Below are 17,795 nucleotides of genomic sequence, written 5' to 3'. Positions count from 1 at the left end.
ACTGCTTAGTCTTCTGATCTATTCTATCCAGCGTCCTCCCCTCTCCTCCGTGCTCCTTCGTAGCCATTTCTCGAAAGCAGCAGAGTAATGAGTGCTCTAAGTAACTGCTCACAAACCATGTGTTGTCCACATTTTAAACAGTGGAAGTAAGTAGTGCCTTAGACAACACCCTAGGCTGTGCCAAGTAACAGATGGAAGCAGGGCTAGCTGGACTGAGAGCATCTGTCAGTGTGACTAACCAGACCTCACAGCACCTGTGCAGGGGAGGGGTCGTAAATCCTTGCTGAGGCACTTGAACAAAACAATGGGCCAACACAGCTGAAACCAGAAACAAGATCCTTTGAAGCATTCCTATGTTCCTTTTAAGTAAGTGCTGCAGGAAGCTTCTGTCAGCTACTAGAACACAAGTTTTAAAGGTTTCCCACAAGCCTTGGTTCCCTCACCACAGGAAAAAAAATCTTCAAAACGTTTCAGAGGAATAAAGGCAAATGGTCTGTGAAGAAAGATTAAAAAAACAAAACAAAACAGAACTGAAGGAATCAGGTTTGCTGTGCTGACGGGGAGAGCAGAAGACATAGGAAGAGTGAACTTGGGAAGCAGAGCAGAAATCGATGTGAACAAGCAGAGGGAAGCTCACAGAAGTTGAGTGCTGAGGGACAATGGTCTTTTATCCTGTCACTTGTATTATCTTCAATAAAACGCTGATTGGCCAGTAGCCAGGCAGGAAGAAGTATAGGCGGGGCAACAAGAACAAGAGGATTCTGGGAAGAGGAAACAGTCAATCCGCAGTCGTGACCCAGTTTTAGAGGAAAGAAAATGTGATTGCCTTGCCAAAAAAGGTACCAAGTTACTTGGCTAACACAGACAAGAATTATGGGCTAATATAGGTTATAAGAGTTAATAAGAAGTCTGAGATACTAGGCCAATGTAGACCTCTGTGTGTTCCTTTGGGACTGAGTGACTGAAGGACTGGGTGGGACAGAAACTTCAGCCAAAACCTTAAAACATGGTCGCATTGGCGCGGGAAGACTAGCGAGCAGAGGACAAGGAGGAGGCCATCAGAGAGCGGGCAGGGAAGAACTGAAGACCCTGTTTACACAGTCTTCAATTTCTGTTTCTCATAAATGTTTGCACTACAGTAAGCCATTCTTAGGGTTTGACTGGGCTCAGCTGGGGCGTCCTTTTAGATTTCTGTGAAAATCTGTACCGGTCCCTGACTTACAACCCTTCTGTGAAACCTTGTACCCTGAATCAGAAGGCTACCTCATGACACTTGTGGGGGTCTTCAGACTGTGTCTCATTTGGCTCAGCTCTCTCCTTCTGAGGAACAGTAGTAGCCCCTCCAGGAGGCCACTTCCTTGTCATGTGTCACCTGCAGCAAGGTGTTTAGCATTTCCAGGTCCGAGTAGTATGTGTCAGATGTGGCTTCTATATGTTATAGCGAACATAAAAAGGATCACTCTTGGGCTGACGAGGGAGGGGGACTTGACTGGGGGAGGGGAAGGGAAATAGGAGGCGGTGGCAGGGAAGAGACAGAAATCTTTAATAAATAAATAAAAATGGTAGTTTAGAATAAATAAATAAATAAATAAATGAAAAAAATGGATCACTCTCTCAGCCTTAAACATCATTCTAGGGGAGCGTGTCTATTCGTCTAGGATCAGTGATCTCAAGATGGAGTGTTCCTATAGCTCTGATAATAAAACTAATGTCAAGGGCAGACCTCTTGGCATTTTTAAGTGCGGGTAAGAACAGTCATCTTTACAATGACTGCTGTCCTCTGGGAATTTATTACATGCCAAGTGAGCTTCAGCTGTGCTGTTTTATCTGGTCCTCCATGCAGTAGGTATCAGTTGCTGCAGGGAGACCCATTTGATGGAAAGACTTAAACATGCCCAAGGCTGCTCAGGATTACCTTGGTGACCCTGACAGACACCTCTAAGGTCATGACTTTTCTGTGGCTCTCTGCTCCTCTTCCTCAATTACTTAACCCAGAGAAGCTGAGATTTCTGTTCACTGGCCACAGCATTCAACAGTAACAGCTACATAGAGTAACACTTGGGATATCGGATCTGTAGTTTCTGTACACTTTGTGGTGGTGGTGGGGTTGATGTAAGAGAACTGGGTGGTAAGGATACCAGGAAACCAAGCAGGATGGTTAGGAGGCCTCTGTGGCTTATCAGAAAGGAAAGATAATTCAGATGGAAATGCTGGGATCAAAGTAACACGCAGTGCTTTGGATATGAGCTGTGTCCTCTTTTGACTTCCCAAGGCACCAAGAATGCATGTTGTCCACATTCATACATGAAGGCAAAAATTCTTACATGAAATAAAGTATGTGAATAAAATACAAAGTATTTAACCATTTTTCTTTTCAAATGTGCATTGATGTCTCTCTGTTGTGATGTATGGGGAGCTATGACCCTTGTGATACAGGAGTTCACCGACAGATAGACCTTACTGAAGGATGACCAGGTACAGATCCTCCTCATTGTAGGGCTTTCTCAGCCTCAGCACTAAGGACACTTGGGATCAGGTGATTCTCTGTTGCATGGGGATATCTGTTGAACACTAGTATTATGGGATTGAAATATTACCCCAGAAAGGAGGAAAGAGGCTCGTGAGACTCAGGAAGTAAACAAATGTTGCTTATTTGAGAAATCCAAAGGGCCCCCTCCCTAAGGCGGTAGAAGCAGAGCTGGTTAGGAGACTAGAAAGAAAGAACTGCAGAGAAGCATTCTCTACTTTGTAGGATGTGTAAGGACTGCAGAGCCTGCAGGTGCAGCTTCCGTGGGTCATAGCCCATGCTGCAGTGGGTTTGACCCTGGTGGACGTGCATGCGAGTTGTCCTTGCTCCTGTAAGCACACCTGGGGCTCACCAAATTGCCCGTCCGTAGAGCCATTTCTTTGTCGTCGGTGCCCTGTCTGGGGTGGGTAGACATTCGTCCAGCAGCTTCCCAGGAAAAGCCTCTCACAGTGCTGTCCGGTTATGATAAGATGGTCAGCAGCACCGCTGGCCTCTGCCCACTAGATGCCACTCTCACCACTCAGTCCTGAAAACCATCGTTAGAGGTAAAAGTGCCCCTGGGATGAGTTTTGAGCCAGATGCTTGGGTATCACAGAGGGGAGCTGACTTTCTGAAGTCTTGACTATACAAGGGGGCCAGTGTTCAATGCAAACTATTGACATGCCACGTGTCTTTGATGACTGAATGATTCTGCTTAAGACTGGAGAAATACTGAGGAAATTATCCTAAAAAAGTTACAGGTTAAATATAAAATGCTCCCGTAGGCTCAAGCATTTGGATACTTGGTACCCAGTGGGTGTCACTGTTTAGGAAGGTTCTGGAACCTTACGGAGGATGAGCCTAGCTGAAAGAGGTGAATTTCTTGGTGGGGAGAGGATGGGGTTTGTAAGATTTGGTTCAACTTCTATTCTGGTAAGAGTTCTCTGTTTTCTGGTAAGTGGGGCTGTGAACAAGCCATGCTACGCTAAGCTACTCCCAGTGCCACGCCTTCCCACTGTGGTGGACTGTATCCCCTCAAATCATAAGCCACAATAAATCCTTCCTCCCTTAAGTTGTTCTGGTCAAATCTTCTCACAGAGCAAAAGGAAAAACAGCTAACCTAGGAGGCAATGTTTGGATTGTAGGACGAGAAAATGAGAATAAGCCATTCTAGGTGAAGGGGTGGGGTAGGCACAGGGCAGAAGTAGGAATGTAGAACTCTCAGAGGGCATAGATCATCCTAATTGCTTACTCTTCTCAGGCCATCAGGGACACTCCGAAATGAGGTATAAAACAGAAGGATGCTTGGGGCTAGATTTTAAAGATTTTTTTTTATATCACCCATGTTTAGTAGGCACAAAGGCCAAATAGAAGAAGCAAAACTACATTCAACCTGGACTAAGGAGTTTCAGCACTGGGGCAAGATGAGTTTCTTATTCCTTAATCTTTCATTAAGCATTCTTATTATATAAGGGACAAGGGAGATTGCTCAGTGGGTATAGGACTTGATGCACAGACAGGGCAACATGAGTCTGGACCCCAGCATCTCATGGTCATGCATCTTTATTTGTCCATATCCCACATCCATTTGAACTTCAGTTTTACATCAAGAAACAGAGGCTGGATATTAGGGAAATGGACTCTGGACCTTGAAGAAGATATGGTCTGAGTGTGGATGAAGGTCACTAGTCCCTAGACTTCCAGAAATTCCTTCACACTCAGTGCACACAGCATGGTTCAACTAAGCATGCCGTTAAGGAAACAAAAACTGATATACCATGCAAGAATTCAAATAAGTGGTAGACTCTTTCTGGTTGGACTGGATGTGGAGTTGGCAGGACACTCACACAGCCTTGTTAGCCTTTGAGATTCTGCTTGATAACAGTGGACAGGAAAGATGTGGAAACCATCACTACCCCTTTGCCCTGCGCAGTCTATACATAGAGAAATGTTGAACAAAACACATTAAAACTAGGAATGAATTAGAAGTGTGACAAGAGAAAACAGCACCGTGTGGTAAGTGGAGCTTGAAGCCCGGTGGTCATGGGCTGCACGTGGTATGGTCTGCTCACACCTATAAGGTATGGAAAGTTGACCCAACTCCCTAAATACTGGATCTCTGAAGATATTGTCCAATGTATGAATTATGACGTTAGTCTGTCCACCAGTAGCAGCACTTAGCTAGGCATAGTTTGATGCCAAGTCACTGTAGTGGGTGAATAAAAAAAAAAGCTTGCTCAGCTGAAGAAGGCTAAACAGTATGAATACAACTGTATTCAAGTACACAGAATTGGCTAAGAAACCAAAAAAGAATAAACATAGCTCACAAATTCACAATAGACAGGATGCCACACTGCCTTATCTCTAACTCAAAATGCTGGAAATATTTCAGTCAGAAGTGACCTCGGTTAAAACATTTTGAAACAGCAAAATTTATCACCAGTAGAAGTTTGAACATAAAACAACTCAACTGTTAAAAGCCAAAATATGAAGACTATAGAGTTAAAGAGATCCTTAAAATATGTTTATAATAACCAGAGACATATGAGAAATTATGGAATGTGTGAAAACATTCAGCACACTAGAGAAAAGGGAAATCAGATTCATACAGAGAAAAAGAGTCACTGGCATTGAAGGTAGTTAATAGTGAAGCTATAGAGCAGATGAAGGAAGTGTCTGTGAAGGAAGTCAATCTGAAACTGATTCGGCATCTAATGCAGTGGGGAGGAGAGATGGAAAATAAAAGGAACAGGTTGTAGCCCAGAGAAGGTAATCAAACATTAGCATTAGTAGGAATTCCAAAGGTGAACATGAGGAGTGAATGGTCCAGACAATGGTGAAGGAGGTAGGGGTACGGTGCTCTACAAAAGAAAGGAAATTGGAAGCAAGGTGAAAGCCCCATCCAGGACTCACTTGCTGAGGACCCCAACTTGTCTGGGAGGACCCCAACAGTGGCTTGACTGCACTTAGTTTTTGGTTTTAAAGTTCTTGGGGATCAAGTGGACTTCACATTTAGTATGCGTATAGATTGCCAGTTATATAAATAGCACATTATTGGAGCTTGTATGTGGGGGAAACAACAAAACAGAAGGTAGAAGAAGGGGAAAAGGGTAATGGAAATAGGGGGGGAAGGTGGGAAGGAGAAGGCATAGACTGAAAGGAAAGAAACAGAGTCAGGGGTAACACATGGTCCTGGGAAATCTATGTATAAGTGTATGTATATGTGTACGTAGGGTACACACATATATGTGTAAGGATATCTTGCTCTTAAACACAATCACACATATGCAATGTATTACATAATCAAACTACTTTACACATAACCTAATAATTGATACATAAAGTTTTTAAAGCAATTTCCCAAGTTGGAAAGAGTATGTGCGCATCACCTTTTCAAGGTTTAGTTATGATGAATAACCAACTGAATAAAATCAAGTAGAAAACCTAGGCACTTAGCGCTCAGTTGGAACCGACACAGTCTGACTTCTGAGTGCATCATGTTGATTCAGGTGAATGAGGAACTTTAACTTATTTAAAATCTAAGCAGCCTGCATCTGCATGCTATTTAAAAGCTGGCTGACACATTCTACCCTAGAGACTGATTTTTTAGCAGCAGTTGATGTGATAAAGGCTGATGTTCGATTTATGTAATAATTTTGTGCTCTTTAGATGAGAAATAAGAACTATAAAACTCTTGAGAGAATGTTTCTGAAGTAATTTAAGCATTTGATATTAGAAATACTTTATCCTTTCAAAAAGATATGACAGACTTCCTAGAAGTCTTGGAGAAATATCTTCCTTCTGTTGGAGGTCTTTGTAAGGTGCTCTCTAATTGAAATTATCAGACATTATATCCTTTATTCTCTATCTCTCCTTCTTAGAGGAGGAAAAGGCCAGGATGGACTTGTCTAAGGTCACGTTAGCAAAAGGAACAGTTGACATGGCTCTTGCTGTGTCCAAATCCCTTCCTCTACCAAGTGTAGGTGTTTTCAAAGATGACCGCCATTGAGTTTATAGTGCATGTGAGTGACCTTCCTTACATCTGATTTATTGGCCCCAAGACCAGGAGGAAATTATGCATTTTTAAGTATTACATCGTTAGTTTAAACCCCAAATTAGGAGTTCTATCCTGAGCTCGCCAAAGAGTTGAAACCAGCGTTCTCAGCCCTGTTTGGAGAATAAGATGAGAACGAGCTGTAGATAGTGGTGGCCATGGGAGTGAGGGGCAGACTGGATCCTTCATCAGATCTGTTGTGGAACTTATCTCAGGCAACCAGGCAGTGATACAGAGAGATCCCTCACACAGACAGGACTGTGCTCATGGGCAGTAGGCATCAGGACAGTGGGATGCCCAGAGCCCCTTCGGGACGAACTGAAGTCGGGTTCAACATTCAGCACTGCCTAGCTGCTTTGCTCATTTGGGTCCTGAATAGTTAAGATAACCAGATAGAATGGTATCATAGCAAACGTTCTGGTTCTAAAAATCTTGGGCTCTCTCAAAATAACAGACACAGCAGTCTAGAGGCTGATCGTATCAGAAGACTATTTCCAGTTTGGAAATATTTTCACATTTTCCTTACAAGGAAAAATGATGCATGCAAGTGAAATACCATTCACTTGGTGTTTCTATGAGTTAATGTGCTCAACACTTAGAGGAATTCATTTACTGTGTCTCACAACTTGTGAGACAGAAGCTGTTAAAATTCTTTGTGATTTCAGAAAATTGGGATTCAGAGAGATTAACTTTTTAAAACAGCTGTCAAATGGGGGGACAGACATTTCATCTGTTATTCATTCGGGTTTGTAACATGAACATTTAATCACTTTGTACTTGGATATATTAATGAGCAAAATGATTGTCAAAAATGTATAAACCCATGTAGTATAAAGGGAAGGGAGCTAGCTATAGGTCTGCTCATTGGGATAACTGAGCAGAAAAAGTTCTGTTAGTTCAGTGAGACAGTGACTTTAGGGAAGCCACATAAGTGCTCAGTGTTCCAGAATACAAAATCTCAGACAGTTAGCCAATCAAAGATTACATCTAAATGAACAAGGGGCCTACTTATTTAAGTTCAGTGTGGTAGGTGTCTTAACCAATAACTCGGAAACTGAAGAGCATCAGTTCAAACTGTCACCCTCATACTATAACATTGTTTAAAAGGTGAGATTGAATTGTGGGCTGACATTCTGTTCTCAGAAAGGTCTTCAAAGGTAATAAAGATGTTACGCTTTTGTAATGTTCACACATTTGTAGCCCGTGGAGAAAGATTACTTATGAGGTGTATTTGCAGCCTTATAACTGGCTTCTAAGAACCTTACCAGCTAGTCTACTGGATTGATTAGGGTTCTGAAGGGAATACATGATACTGCTCAGAAGGACACTCTAGTGAACTGACTTTTCTCATGGAGGACAGGTCTTTGATTGGTCAAAGGGAAGCTAATAGAAAGCACCAAACATTGTAATATTAGAAAGTACAGGAAGTCAGCATCACCAGCAGAAGGAGGAACAATTAAAGAGACTACAGAGAAACTGGAAGCTTAGAGGTCACCCTACCATACCAGTGTCCTTGTGAAGAGAGGTAAGTGACCTCAGGGGACTCCCAGGGAGGAAGCCAAATAGAAAAAGGAGCAGAACAGCCCCTTCTGATGATTATTTGTGCAGCCATAACCAAATCCTGTCACAATAATGTTAGTTCCACGAGCACATAGGAAGGAAGGAAGAGCGGGGAATGGGTCTGGAGAGGCAAATGGAAGGATTGCAGTGACGTTTTGAATGTGGCCACTTAATATTTCTATTTCATCACATAACAGTAAATTGTGAGAAAAGTAAAGAGTAAAAGCTCTTCATTCTCTTTCTGATATAAAATTCAGGTCATTTCTAATAAAAATATAGAAGAGGGGCAGGTAATAGTTTCTAGGGAAGTGAGAACACACAAAGATGAACGACAAGCAGGAAGGTGTTTGCTGTGGGCAGAAGATAACTCTCCTTGGGACTGCTGACATGTAGCTTAATGACCTGTGGAGTCGTCAGTGCTCACCAGGCTGTGACATTCACCAGCAGCCTCTGCCCAGGGGGAAGCAACGGAAGTGGAAATTTGTTTTCAGTGGCTGCTCGTATCATTTATTTAGGTCCTCTGTGGATCGCACACAATGTTCTCATGCTATACCAACTATTCATGATCCTCAAAGTGGCACCATAGCATATGCCTGTACTTATTAAATAACCTGTGATCGAATGTGTTCTTAAATTTGAGATTTCATTCCTTCCTAAACACTTTCCCCGTGACCCATTTTAATACAACAGTTAGAGTGGGCATTATCACATGTATACACAAATGCTGAGAAACTGGTTCAACCGGGCTGTGTTTCACAATCAATAGGTTTTCCATACAGGGTTCATTATACTAACAAAGGGATGAGAAACAACTGAACACAAACCAATGTGTGCAGTGGGGGGGGGGGGTCTGCTCACACATGTCAAATCACTATGGAAACCATCTTGACTGTTCAATGGTAAAAAGTCAGGGCTGTTTAATGTCCTTAACAGCTATTCCTTTACCCCGAGAAGCTTTTGTTCTTAGTCTGCTTTGTGCCACTGTTAGGTATGTTGAAAACAAACCATTTGTCCTTGAGAAAGATACAATGAAGATATTCTGTGTCAAAGTGATACACGAGATGAGTGTGTTGTGCGGTAGAACAAGGAAGACTGTCTAAAACAACAGATTATATTTCCCTGCACTTTTATATACATTAAACCCTTAAGAATAAATTCATATGAGGGAAAATGGGAGCATTATAAGGGAACAAGTTACATACCCAGGGGATGCAGTTCCTTTGAATGTAGCATCTCAATAATAAAAAAAATAGATACTATCTTTCACAGTGAGGAGCATTTTTAAAAATCAATTTCAATGTATTTTCTGCAGAAACTTTTGGAAGCAGAAAATACCAATCTGGCATTGTTACATTGATGCATTGCTACATTGTTATTTATACAGATAAATATAAAGAAATAGAGAGATAGGTAATGTTGATGAAAGTGATTCTGTTATTTCTTATGAAATTGATGAAGTTTGAATGGAAACATTGAAAACAAAGGATAATGGTTAATACCAGGAAGATGGAATGTGTGAAGCAGAGGAGTGGGTATCAAGTCGGTTGGGAAGGACAGGCCTTTGTAGATTAGCTGTGAGGAAATGGGGGAGGGGTAAGTGAATAGAGGAAGAAATGTTTTCTTTGTTCCAACCAAAGGACATGGCAGCATAGCAGAACATCTGGAGAATAGTAGCACAGAGGCAAGAAATGCCTGAGAGAAACCACAAAGGCTGAAAGTGGACAATGAAGCAGGGGCAAAGTCTTAACATTGTAATAGATCCAGGACTTTGAACTAAAGACAGTTAGGCGAGAGTCTCCTGTTTCCAAAACCCAACAATCACACATAAGTTGTCTGTCAAATATTTGAGCAAATATTTGAATTACAAGACAAAAACATGTGGTAGAGACAATGCTAACCACCACATCTGCCTTTCATTTTTTGGTTTGTCATAGCCAGAACCTGGAAACAACATAAATGCCCTTTGACCGAAGAATGGATAAGGAAAATGTGGTACATTTACACAATGGAGTACTACACAGCAGAAAATATAACAACATCTTGAATTTTTTAGGCAAATGGATGGAGCTAGAAAACATCACTTTGAGTGAGGTAACCAAGACCCAGAAAGACAATTATCACATGTATTCACTCATAAGTGGGTTTTAAACATAAAGCAAAGAAAACCAGTCCACAAATCACAGAGAACCTAGATAAAAATGATGACCCTAAGCGAAACATACATAGATCTTATCTACATGGAAATAGAGAAAGACAAGATCTCCAGAGTAAATTGGGAGCATGGGGACCATGGGAGAGGGTTGAAGGGGAGGGGAGAGACAGGGAGGGGAGCAGAGAAAAATGTAGAGCTCAATAAAAATCAATAAAAAAGTAAAAAAAAGTAAGCGTTTAGATCATGTGTGACATCCAGCTTAAGTCACACGATTTTTTCTCACCAGTTAAATACATGCCAAGGGTGGGTCAAGCCCCTAAAATGTCTGGTATACCTCATAGTCTTTTAATTGATCTGTCTAGGGGAGCATTCTAAGGAAGCTTCAGAAGTCACACTGCTATGTGATAGAGAGGTGCTGTTACTTGAAGAGGAACTTCTGGGAAGAGTGGATCCTGGACGATGGCATAAATGATGGCAAAGGAATCAACCTTTGGCATGGCCAGTTGCTGGGAACTGGTAACAGCCAGTTAGCATGAATAAGAGCAGATAGCATGAATTGCTCTCAGCAATACAAGCGAGTTCACTGGATGCTCAGCGGAGGAGCGATAGAATGAAGGGGTTATGCTAGCAAGATCCTCTAGCAGCTATCAGAAGATAAAGTAGGGCTGGCAGCCAGGAGGCCAGTCACATGACCAGTGCAATAATTGGAGCAGGAAATGAAGGTATCCTGGGTTACAGAGCAGCAATGAAGATGAAAGGATTTGCTCTTGCTGGTGTTAACAGGCTGGGGCCACAAAGCTGGGTTTAGCTTTATGGAACGAGATCAGTGATTCCTGAAACCTGACTGCATCCTAAAATCTGTTGAAGAACTCTAAGTACGGCTGAGATCCAGGCTGTGATTGGGATCAATTAGGGCAGAATGTACAGTGTGTGTGTGTGTGTGTGTGTGTGTGTGTGTACAAATTCAGAATCTTTTATCTCAGAACAGAATCCTTTGCTTTTGGTTTCACACTGGTTGGAGGTACCCATGTTGGCTGTTATACTCTTCAAGATTCAAAATAAAAACCTGTGTTAACTTTTTCTAAGGGTGTTCTCTTAGGGTTTGGTTGTACTGTATTAACTGCTTGCCTGGGCACGAAGCCCAGTTAGAATTAGAATTAACTTGCGTCTTTTTTTTTAAACAGTGCCTGAAACTTAATATATGTGTGGTCAATTTACAAATTATTATTACTAATAATTATTAATCTAAATTTCTGTTTTTTAAATTAAACATACATAAAAACAATTTCATGCTATCACACACCTGGCGGTCATGCCTACAGATTCTGCATTCAGATGCCTGGGACCACATCCTGGCTTTGTTAATCACTGGCTCAGTGATTTTAATTATTCTGTAACTCAGTTTCTTCATTTGTAAAATAAAGAGGATGTGCATAATGCCTAGAATTTTTAAACCAAAATAAGCAAGAATATTCGCCACAGATTGTTAACCTGTCTAAGCAAGAAGCGCACATGGACTGCCCAGGATCACTGATGGTATCATGATCTCATTTGGGATAAGATACCTTACCCTTGACAGCATTTTTCCGTACAGAAAGAGTTAACCTGACCAGACAATGTTGTGTCTCTTGTGTGATATTAAAAGTCCATGACACAGTGGGAGAGGTACACTTGAGGGACTGCTGAGTCCTAAGTAATGGAAATGGAAATGGACACAAGGAAAGCCTAAAATTTGCCCTCCGAGGGAACTGTCCCATTCCCATGGTGATGCATCTTTGGAACTTTAAGGTTTCAGTTTCTTCGGTGGCCTATAATTATATGATTTTGACAATAGTTTAAATTAAGGAGTATTTTTCTCAAAATGTGAAAACCGGGCTGGTGAGATGACTCAGGGCATAAGATGTTTTCTGTATAAGACCGAGGGCATGAATTTTATCCTCAGAACTCAAGTGAGCATGGAAGGAAAGAACCAATACCACAAAATTATCCTTTGATCTCTCTTTATGCTGTGGCATGCTGCCTCTTATATCATACACATATAATCAATAAAAAATAAAGTTAAAAATATGGAAACGTATATAGGGGATGTAGAGAATTATCTTAAAAGAATTTCATACATGCGAGCTCAATTTTACTGTTTTTTTTCCATCAGTATATTAGGAAAAATGTACATTTATATCTAAACATTTTAGTTCTAAATAACAATTCTGTATGTTTAAGAGACACAATATAATATTTTTAGAATTATTAAATAAAATGAATTAACAAATTTATTAATTCATATGCATTTTGGGAAAACATATTTTTAATTATATTTTATTAGCAGTAGTCAACATTGTACTGATGGTTCACTAAATACTTTTTTTGCCTTGCTCACTGAAACTTCATGAGCTTTGACCAGCATCTTTTCTCATCTGTTCACCTTCCCACCATAGGCCATGGTTGCCCCTGTTCTACACACCATTTTTTTGAATTTGATTTTCTGAAATTCTGTATATGCATGCAATTCTTGCTGTGTTCGTCCTTCCAGCTCATTCCACTTGTCATAGTGACCGCCATGTCCTTCCACGGTGTCACCTTCTGAAAGGCTGACGTTTCGCATTGCCCTTGCATGGAGTTTATGGAAATTCTGGGTGTGTAAGTGGACATGGTAGAATGAAGAATACATCATTTTGGAACATGAAGCACTCATGGGGAAAACCAATTTCAAAAGTTTACTTAGGGGAGACATGGAGATTGGGGAGAGCAGTGATCCAAGAGAAGACTGTGCGAGACAAGGAAAGAAGTGTTAAAATCGCAACTTCTCTTGGTTTCAGGAACTTTTCCTTGTAGAACCATGTTTATACAGTAAGGAGAAGAGAACTTTATGCCTTTGTCTTTTGTTCTTTCATTGATGTATGGAAAGAACTCGCCAAACAGTTCGAGAATGCTAAAGATGACTTAGAAGCAATTCACAGACAGGGAGTAAGAAAAAGTGCACTTGGTGACACCCATTAAAGATGTCGCTAAGTGACTGTTGTCACCAGAACTGTGTCAATCGAGGGAGACAGACATGCGGCACGGCAGAATAAAATAATCAGGAGCAGAATCTCTCTAGCCCTTAGGCTTCATGAGGCCAAGGCTGAGTCTGACTGTGACCATATCACATAGTCCAGTCAGGGGCTGATGAATGAGAGAATTTGACTTTAGAACCCAAATCCTGTCAGTAGTCTGATTAGTTTCCTTTTCTCATCTTCCCGATTCCCCTTCTCTTCCTTCTTCTTGGCTGATCTCTAGTTTCTCCTTGCCTGCTTTTTGCTTTCCGGGGTAGATTATTCCAATGAAGGAGCAGCTGAATAACTGAATAACTGGAAGACTTTCCTATATTTTAGCTTGGCATTTTGCTTGCAATTGTTTTCTTTTTAGTCTTTTCTTGGACCCTAGACAGTCAGTGTTTAAAGTCCCTGGATTAGGCTCACACCTCTGTGTACAGGGTACAGGAAGATAGTCTTCTAGGCTGAGGTGTTTCCATGTTAGATTGTCATGGGGATGCTGTATTAGTTTCTAGAGTTTCTGTAGCAGAGGATCCATACCATGGACGCTTATAGAAGAGACGTACCAATTTCTCACATTTCTGAAAGCTAGAAGTCTAGGATTGAGGTGTCAGCAGTTGGTTAGTGGCAATCTGGCTCAGACCAAGGATGGTGGCTCCTGGGGATGGCCAAGAACTGCTCCAGATGCCTCTTGGCCTGGAGATGGCTTCTCTCCACATCTTCATATCATCTTCCCTCTGTGCTTGTTTATGTTCAAACTTCCTTTTTTCTATGAAGACACTATTCATGCTGGGTTAGAGAGTATGCTGTTGAGCTCTTTTCACATCTAATGATGGCTGTGGAGAACACCCTGCAACGCTACAGAGGAGGATGTGCACATGTGGATTTGGAAGAGAGCACAGAGAGTGCACGTTAGCTCACAGCAGACACGTTCTTTAAAACATCGATGGAAACTAACTCTATATGGATGCTCAGATAACAAAGAGCAGAGAACATCAGACTTAGGCTTGCTATCTCATTTTAAAATGAAAATGTTTATTTTTCAAAACATTTGTCAGAGCAATTGGAGAAAACTTTTTCCTAAAAAAAACCCATAGAATTCTTTTTATTATTCTTGACATTTTAAGAGAGATTTAAAATTACCCCCAAAGTGATGTGAGAAGTCATCTGTACCCCTGATAATTTTTTGAGGTAAGTGTTGCATATGAGATATATTAATTATTCCAGACAATACTAGCCTTTGATATTTAAGACAATGCAAAGCAAATCAGCATAAAATCCCGCTTAGAAGGCATACAAATTAAATTCATGCTCAGTTGTTAATTATTCATCATCCTCTGGGCAGGAGGAGAAGACACCAGAGTCAAAACAATGGGAACAAGCAGGAGAGGTGGGGACCCTAGTGTGGAGCTGTGCATGAGACAGCAGGCTCGGAATGAATATGCATCGCCAATAGTCACTGCTGTGGCCTTTGAGTCCTGCTAGGCAACAGCAGCCCCCATCTGCGGAGTCACAGACCTCATAAACTATGCATCTGCACTGCAAGGGGGACAGAGATGAAAAGGGCATGAAGTAAAGAGCCGGGTGGAAAGGCTCAGCACTGAGAGGCTGCCTGAGCATCCCAAGTTGATGGGGGAATAATAAAACTGGATGCCTGCAGAAGGCCAAGTGGGTCCACCACGTGCTCGGAAGATCTTAGTGCAGGGATGCTTTAATTTCAGAAGCCAGAAAGCTGCCCCAAGGCACGGTCGTTGCTGTGTGTACATGTATCTCACCACCCACATCTATATTAAATGCTGTTTAGTTTACGTTAAGAGAAGAATGGTTTCTACATAATAGCAAAGCCGCGCCTGTGGCATCAGCTAGGTGGAGCGGGTGGTAAAGCTGGCACCACCCTCCTGTTTTAGTTTAGCCATGACAAGTACCCACTAACAGAGTTAGCGTGGAAGCCCAACAGTCGCCCTCTGCTGTAGTAAAGCAACATGCTTTCGATAAGGCTTACTGTGTTTTTCTGGGGGAAGCAAAGAGCCAGTAGACTTTTCTTCCCCCTGGCATTATGGCACTAAAATTTCCTAAATCCCATCATCTCTTTTAAATCATATGAAAATATCTCAATGTATCTGTGCTGAAGTTTGGAGATTCCAAAGAAAAGAGAGTTAGGAAGTTCTGGGAGCAGAAGCAGTGTTGTATCAATATGCAGGCAGTGTAACAAAGCTCGTTTCTCAGTGAAGGTGTAGGAGGAAGAGGGCAGTTTATTTAATGATTGCCTAGTAGTGAGAGTTTGTTCCAAGAGTATGAATTTCCCCATGAAACTCAAAACCACTCTCTGAAATGTGTGACCGTGGTGGCAGAACAGGGATGTCACTATTGTTTTGATATTCCCTCTGCTTTGATTTTCCTTGCTACATAGGGAAGATGAGTGTATATATTTTCGGCTCTTTCCACCCCACCCCATCCTGGATTTGGGGATCACAGATTTCCAGTCCTTAATGAAAAAAAATGAGATTTGTTGTTGCTTGATTTTCCTCGTCAAATGAGTTAATTAGGAAATAAAAACAGAGATTTCCCAAGGAAGTTGAACCATTGGAAGAGGAGGGAGGAATAAGAGTCCCATGATCTACTGACCTCTGAAGTAAAATAGAGACGTCCTTCATTGGATGGGATGGGGAGGTCTGAGGTACAAAGGGTTGGTACTGTCTCTGGGCAGCACCATTCAGGAAACACAACTATGACAGAAAGGAGGAGTCAGGAGAGGACTCAGATTGGAGGGGCCTTGACAAACACACCACCCTGGGCAGGATGTCTCTACTGCTCCAGCTTTCATGAACTTGAAACTAGTTACTTGGCTGTTTAAAGGTTCCTCCATCTTATAAGTGTATTTACTTTAGGGCTTAGTCATTGCAAATCCTTCCCTGTCCCCTTTTGAAGTGTTCACTTAGCCTCTTGACAGTTAGAGGTTTTTAAGAGGCCAATGTGGTCTTCCTTCCTTCCTTCCTTCCTTCCTTCCTTCCTTCCTTCCTTTCTTCCTTCCTTCCTTCCTTCCTTCCTTTCTAAACCTTTTATTACTTTATAAATAATACCACTCAAAATTTCCACTTCCTCCCCTCCTCCAGTGCTAAGCAGCATGAAACACCCATGCCGCTCCAACTGAGTGGAGCATCTTTTGATGTTACCAGGACCTATTATGGGATTCCTGGTGCTTCTCAGTGTCAGAGGCCATTTCTTCTGTGGTCTCAATTGCGAAGTAACTCTTTAACAGCAATCAGACCGAATGAGGAAGTGCCAGAGCTGAATCACATGATTCAGGCATGAAATCTGTAGGGATGAGCATTCCAGGCAGAGGGAATGGAACGAGCAAAACCATGGAGAAAAAAGAGAGGATGTGCCATGTTCCAAATGGCCTGGGTCTTGGAACCTCTGGCTAGGGGTGACGAGGGAATGAAGAAAGAACAGCTATGTAGACAAGTCAATAGTGAAACAGGATCAGGAGAGATTCCACCAAGGCTCCCACTATAACCAGAGCCTTTGCATGTTTACTGTGTACAGCACAAGGGGAGGGGCTACTTAGTCTTCATAGGAGGCCTCTGTAGGCCGTCAGTCTCAGGCTGTAAAGGGAGGAAGCCACAGTTGCTAGTCTTTGCACACACTGAGTAATCATTTATAGACATTCATACTGGGACTCCCAATGGAAAGATTCCATTCTTCAGGAACCTAGCCCATATGAGTAACAACTTTGTCCAATTGTCCTATAGAACCTTGCTGTTCTCAACACAGTGTGAGAACTGTGTGTGCCCAAGCCCCGATACCATTCATTCAGGAGCCCCATCCCTGTAGCGGGATACTGTGCTCAGCCTTGATGGGGAGTGGGGTGGAGGGTCTTGGTCCTGCCTCAAGTTGGCATCCCAGACCTTGCTGACTCTCCAAGGAAGAAGGCCTTACTCCTTCTGAGGAATGGGTGGGGGATGAGAAGTGGGAGAAGGGGAGGGAGGGGCAACTGGGGTTGGTATGCAAAATGAAAAAGAAATTTTTTTTTAATAAGAAAAGGAAAACCATTGTAGATGTAGACCTTGAAATAGCCTCACTGACTGAATTCCCTCTTCAAAAGACTTTTCTTCAGCCCCCATGCTGTATCCTCATTCAGTTTTCAGCTTAGTCTGTTCCCAGGTTAGTCTTCTTAACAAGCCTCGGAGCCATTCACTACTTTTTGATCAATACACTTTTCTGTTTCTGAAATTTCTTATTTATCATTTGCATGACTTTTTAAAAATTATTTTAACCCTCAAATTTTATGCAAGTGCATATGGTTTGCTTCTTATATTTTGAATTTTTTTTGACACCAGAGTAGGAGCTAGCACCTTGATCCAGGTCAAGTAAGGTTCTAATGAAGCATTGTGATTGTGCTAAACAACTCATGCTGTGGTACCCTTGTAGCATATCTCTATTCATGGACTTTACAGATATCCATGATGCCAAACCTTCCCCTTAGGATCA

The sequence above is a fragment of the Microtus pennsylvanicus genome, chromosome 3, assembly GCF_037038515.1.
Source record: "Microtus pennsylvanicus isolate mMicPen1 chromosome 3, mMicPen1.hap1, whole genome shotgun sequence".
Lineage (NCBI taxonomy): Eukaryota > Metazoa > Chordata > Mammalia > Rodentia > Cricetidae > Microtus > Microtus pennsylvanicus.
The sequence above is the reverse complement of the archived record's forward strand: the minus strand, read 5'-3'. Positions refer to the sequence as shown.